This window comes from Rhinatrema bivittatum, chromosome 11, assembly GCF_901001135.1.
Source record: "Rhinatrema bivittatum chromosome 11, aRhiBiv1.1, whole genome shotgun sequence".
Lineage (NCBI taxonomy): Eukaryota > Metazoa > Chordata > Amphibia > Gymnophiona > Rhinatrematidae > Rhinatrema > Rhinatrema bivittatum.
Genome location: NC_042625.1, coordinates 32,210,532 through 32,216,694, shown reverse-complemented (window position 1 = coordinate 32,216,694; position 6,163 = coordinate 32,210,532). Strand labels below are relative to the sequence as shown.

General features: G+C 47.9%; 1 non-coding gene across 1 annotated transcript; it reads right to left on the bottom strand.

The window, feature by feature from the left end:
• Positions 1-4,631: 4,631 nt before the first annotated feature.
• On the bottom strand, positions 4,632-4,704 carry TRNAR-ACG. Its single transcript has one exon. It is a non-coding gene; the product is annotated as a tRNA-Arg (tRNA).
• Between the last annotated feature and the right edge of the window lie 1,459 nt (positions 4,705-6,163).

Genomic DNA, 6,163 nt, shown 5'->3' with positions numbered 1-6,163 from the left:
TCTGCTGTTTTTATTATATATGTTTACTAAGGAATCCACTTAACACATATTTTTGTCTATACAAAATATAAATGTTGATAAATAAGGTGAGTTACGGGCCAGATTTCCCATTGGACACAGTAGGAACATGCCTAGGGCTGCTTGTGCTGTCTTAAAAACGAGTAGGGAAGCCTATTAAAAACAATTAGAAACAAATTGATGATTTGGTGTGTAAGTTAGAGCAATGACGTATTTAACTGACTGGCACGGCTTGGGAGCTCTGCATTCTTCGGTAAGCACTGCTTCTATTATAAGGTATCTTATAATAAAATACTAAAGACTTCTCTCGTACTGGATGTTGGTATTCAGTATTTACTAACACCCACAACACCCTCCTCAAGTGATCCTTTCTTCCCTCCTTCCTGCCGGCAGGGGACAAGATACAAGGAAGGTTAATGTCTAACCTGCAGCCTTCACCTCCAATTTTCTAAGTGAACGTATGCACATAAGTTTGCTTTGAAAATTCATGCATAATTAGGAAATCTGGAAGGCTATTCTGGGGCTTGGGAAGTCTCTTTCAGCCCAAATTTCTTTGGTTGTGGATAAAACTCAGGCTCTTGAAGGCAGAATGTTTGTTCAGGAATCGCATCTGCAGGAGCTTTAGCCTCAAAGGGATAATGTATCTGGACAGGCAGTTAAGCTGACAGAGACTCAGGATGCTGTCATGAAAGATAACATTTCCCTTCCCTCTAAAGTTGAAAATCTTGAGAACATGATTAGACGCTGGTATCTACGTCTTGTAAATTTCCCCAAACTTCCTGCTATATTTGCAGTTGAGATGCTGAAAAGGTATTTGGTGGAATTTTTTTAAAGTGCCTTCTCAATTTGTACTACTGCTCTCTAAACATATTCATTTATTTATTTAGACATTTTATAGACTGTTGTTCCATGTATAGATCACAACGATTTACAAAGTGACATTCAATGTTATAACTCAACAAACAAACAAACAAAGATTGTTTACAAAGGTGGTGTTCATAGGCAGGCATTGATATCTATCAAGTGAAATTTTATTGTTTATATTAAAATTGATCTAGTACATAAGGCAAAGAATGTAGATAATTAAAAGATGAAATGATGGTTTTCACATCTTAGTTGTTTTGAGAATCTTGCATTCTGTCATTTGATTTATTCTTCATGATTTGATTATTTTCTCCTAGGACAAGCAGGATATTAGTTCTCACACTTGGGTGACATCATCAGATGGAGCCCAGCACAGAAAACTTTTGTCAAAGTTGCTAGAATTTTGACTAGGCACATTGAGCTTGCCCAGCATGCCACTATCCATGCGTCCATGCGGGGTCCCTTTTCAGTTTCTTCTTTTCTGTGGAACTGCAGTCTCACGGATGTGGAGCACATGCTTTGTTTGCTGGAAAACTTCCACATTCACATTTTCTCGCTTTTTCTTCCATGCCAGGTTCCTCGATCTTTTCCCAGCTTTAGTAAGAGGGCGTCGTGGTAAATGTTTGTAAATCCCCCTGTGGTCGATTCCCAATGGTGCCGTCTTCTGGTGGCTGTCGGCCATCGATCACTCACCGGTTGATTTTTGCTATGGCGTCGGGCTTTTGCCAGTGCCCCCAGAGCCCTTGGACTATGTCCATTACAAACCCCCATTAGATCTGTGTCTTGTGCCTAGGGACCTCTCACAACGTCAAGGGGTGTCAGCTCTGCGCTCAGATGACCCCCAAGGGTCACCATGAGTGACTCAATAAGTTGTTTGGGCTCAGGAGGTCTGATCCTTCGACCTCGGCATCAGGGGCATCGACACCTTGGGGGAAGGAGGTACCAGTAGCCACCAGTCCAGGTTTAACTCCATTGCCGGATCCCCATGTTGAGTTAGGCAATTGGGACCAGCCACTCTCTCTCTCTCCTCTTGTTCCAGGTTCGATTCCTCACCGTCTCCCTCAGTGCCGGGGAAAGACCAGGCCAAGCACTGTGGGAAATCGAGGAAGCATCAACATTGATCGCCTTCCTTCCACAATTCCAAGTCCGGGAAGGCACCGGCATCAGTGAGATGCCAAAGTAGCCATGGGCTGAGAAGGTGCCGCCATCCATCGAGGCTGAGGGCTTGAGATGGTTCCCACCGATTCCGGTGCCAGACTCCAGTCTCCCTTGGGGCTCCGAGGGAGGCCTGGTCATGCCTCCTCCTCCTCAAACTGCCCTATCTTCAGCAGACTTCAAGGAGGAGTTGGAGCACAGGGTGCACTTGGCGGTTGGCCGAGCCCTACAAGGCATCGAGCCACCGGCCCCGTCAGGGCTGCCACCACCATTAGAGCTCACTTCACCACTGCTAGCACTACTGTTGGAACAACTGGATTGCTTCTCAGGATGCTGCCTATGCAGCCTGTTCCACTTCCGAGGCCAACCCCTTGGCCAGCATTGCCCGAGCCTTTGTCAGATCCATCGGTGCCTCCAGTGCCCGTGGCGCCATTGGTGCCCAGGGTGCCACAACCCAAGGCCATGGTTAGGGCTCCCCCACCGGTGTCTGCTGGTAATCAGAGTGATGACGTCCTGTATGACCCATGGGTAGATGAGGAGTTCGTTTCCTCCTCATAGGACTCTGAGGACCTGCCCTCGGAACCATCGCTTCTAGAGGAGAGATGTCAATCTCCTCCCGAGGATTTAATGTTTGCAGGCCATGTCAGGCCTATGGCAGAGTCAATTCCCTTCCAGCTCCTGACGGATGAGGACTCCAGACACAAGATGTTGGAGGTCCTCCAATTTGTGGATACGCCTAAGGAAGTGGTTGCTGTCCCCGCCCATGATATCTTTAGGACCTGTTTGCCCACTCTGAGAATGGCCCATCTCCGTACCTCCGATGAACCATAAGACAGATGCGGTATATCTGATTTAGCCTACTGCAGGGTTTGAGAGGCATCATCTTCCGTACCAGTCTATGGTGGTGAAATGCGCCCTCAGGAAGGCAAAGAGGTCTCGTACCCATGCCTCTGCTCTCCCAGGCCATGATCACACAGCGCTGGATGTCCTGGGGAGAAAATTCTTGCAGGACTCCATGCTGGCGGCCCGTATTGCTTGTTATCAGTTGTATTTGGGCCAGTATTCCAGGAACATTTGGAAACAGGTTCGGGATCTGGTGGAGCACCTAACTCAGCAACTTCAGGAGGACTTCCTGAAAGTTATTCAGCAGGGATTGGAGTGTGATAAGCATGTGGTCTGCTCTGCTTATGATGTCTTTGAGATGATGGCATGGGTAGTTGCAGCGGGCATTGGTGTTCGTCGAATGGCCTGGCTATGTGCCTCTGACCTCAGGCTGGAGGTATAGGAGTGCCTTGTGAACTTGCCTTGCACAGGGGAGAACCTTTTCAATGATAAGATCAAGGAAGCAGTGGCACAGCTGAAGGATCTTCATGAGACCCTCTAGCATCTGTTGGCCAGCACCTTGGACTCGCAGTCCTTGGGCAAGAAGTCCTCTAGACAGGGATCAAGACGCCTGTTTTACCGGCCGAGGAAATATTACCCTCCAGCGGGCCAGGTGAGGTCACAACAGACTGGGCCTAGGACTCTCCCAAGGCAGCCCCGTACCCCTAGGCCCAAGTCAGCACCCCAACAGAGCCCTGCCTTGGGGTTTTGCCTGGCTGCGAGAGATTGTAAGCCAGCTGCCAGTACCTTCACCGACAGACCACCCAGTCAGGGGTCAGCTATGGTTCTTTGTGGACTGATGGCCAGCTGTCACCTCCACCATTGGGCCCTCTCCATCGTTCGTGTAGGGTACAGGCTCAATTTCCAAGGTGCCGTCCAGACTCTCCCCCGTGTCCCTCGTAAGACCTCTCGATGGATTAGAAACATAGAAACATAGAAATGACGGCAGAAGAAGACCAAACGGCCCAACCAGTCTGCCCAGCAAGTTTCACACTTTTTTTTTCCTCATACTTATCTGATACTCTTGGCTCTTAGTAAGCTTTTGGTTCTATTTCCCTTCCACCCCCACCATTAATGTAGAGAGCAGTGTTGGAACTGCATCTAAGTGAAATATCTAGCTTAATTAGTTAGGGGTAGTAACCGCCTCAATAAGCAAGCTACACTCATGCTTATTTGTTTACCCAGACTATGTAATTCAGTCCTTATTGGTTGTTGTCTGTATATAGATCCACTTGTCTTCATTCCCCCTGCCGTTGAAGCAGAGAGTTATGCTGGATATGCATTGAAAGTGAAGTATCAGACTTTCTCCCCTGCTGTTGAAGCAGAGAGCTATGCTGGATATGCGTGAAGTATCAGTCTTTCTCCCCTGCCGTTGAAGCAGAGAGCTATGCTGGATATGCATTGAAAGTGACGTATCAGGCTTATTTGGTTTGGGGTAGTAACTGCCGTAACAAGCAAGCTACTCCCCGCTTTTTTGTGAATGCAAATCCTTATTTCCACATTTCCTCTTGCAGTTGAAGCTTAGAGCAATGTTGGAGTCTTAGAGCAATGTTGGAGTCACATTAACCGTGTGTATGTTTATTGAATAAGGGTATTATCTCCAGGTAGTAGCCATCATTCCCGCAAGCCACCCACTCTTCATTCACGTCCTCTAGACTTTATGGATCCACAGTGTTTATCCCATGCCCCTTTGAAGAAAAGTCAAGCCATTTCGAGCCAGCCAGGAGTCGAACCTAGAATATTCTGATCCGTAGTCAGACGCGTTATCCATTGCGCCACTGGCCCAATGGATGTACTATTGACAGAGTTCTCCAGTCTCTTAATGGCCAGAGCAGTCAAGCCCATTCCGCCGCAATAGCAGGGAACCGGCTTCTACTCCAGATACTTCTTGATACCAAAGAGAACAGGAGGCCTCCATCCTATTCTGAACTTGAGGGTGTTGAACAAGTTCCTAAAGTGGGAAAAGTTCAAGATGGCTTGCTGGGTGCCTTGATCCCTCTCTTGTGAAGAGGGGACTGGCTTTGCTCCCTTGATCTAAAAGACGCCTACACCCATATCGAGATTTCCTGGGTCCACCAGAAATATCTTCGCTTTATGGTGGGCGAGAACCACTTCCAGTACCGAGTATTACCCTTCGGCCTGGCATCCACTCCTCATGTCTTCATGAAGTGCCTGGCAGTGGAAGGGGCTTACCTCAGATGAATGCAAATGCAAGTGTTTCCCTACCTGGACGACTGGCTCATCAAGATGAGTTTACTTCCACTTGAGTTGTGCTCCGTTTAGCAATGCACATTTGTTGTAAGTCGTCTTCAACCAAGAACTAATTAATAAATATAAATTATTAAAATAAATAATTTAACACAAAATATTAAAAAATATAAAAATTAAAAATAGTGAGCAAAATATCTTTATACTAATTTAGCTCCCCCTTTTTTTGTCGCTCATCAAGAGCCCTACCAGGCAGGGAGCATTTAACCCTTTGGGTATTGGAAGCCTTAGGTTTTCTGGTTACTTACCAGAAGCCATAGCTTGTCACTTCGCTGCAGCTGGACTTTATCAGTGCCAGACTTGACACGGTTCAGGTTCGGGCGTTTTGGCCCGGGATCGAGCACTCACCTTGGCATCGCCTCTTGGGGCACATGGCTGCGACTGTCCATGTAACTTCTTTTGTTTGTCTGCACATGCGCAGGGCGCAATGGACCCTGTGGTCCCAGTGGCACCAGACCACCCAGGACCTTCAAGTGTGCATACAAGTAACTCCGCCACTCCGGGACTCCTTGTCATGGTGGGAGACCCAATCCAATTTGGAGATAGGGATGCCTTTTCAGGTGTCCCCTACTCAAGTTGTTTTCACCACAGATGCTTCCCCCCTGGGCTAGGGGGCTCATGTGGAAGGGCCCCCTAGCCCAGGGGGGTGCAGGAGGAGCAGTGCCAGATAAACTTCCTAGAACTCTGAGTGATCTGATACACGCTTTGGGTGTTCTGTGATTGCCTGGCCGACCAGGTGGTCCTAGTCTAGACCGAATACTAAGTGGCGATGTGGTACCTGAACAAGCAGGGAGGCACAAGAGGAGGTCCAGATCTGGTTGTGGGCGCTATCCTAGGGTATCCTTTTCCGAGCAATGTATTTGCTGAGGACGGAGAATGTGGAGGTTCCTTCTGCCCACATGAGTAGTCTCTGAAGAAAGAGGTGGCGATTGAATCTTCTGTCACTGGGGAACTCCAGATGTAGATCTCTTCGCTT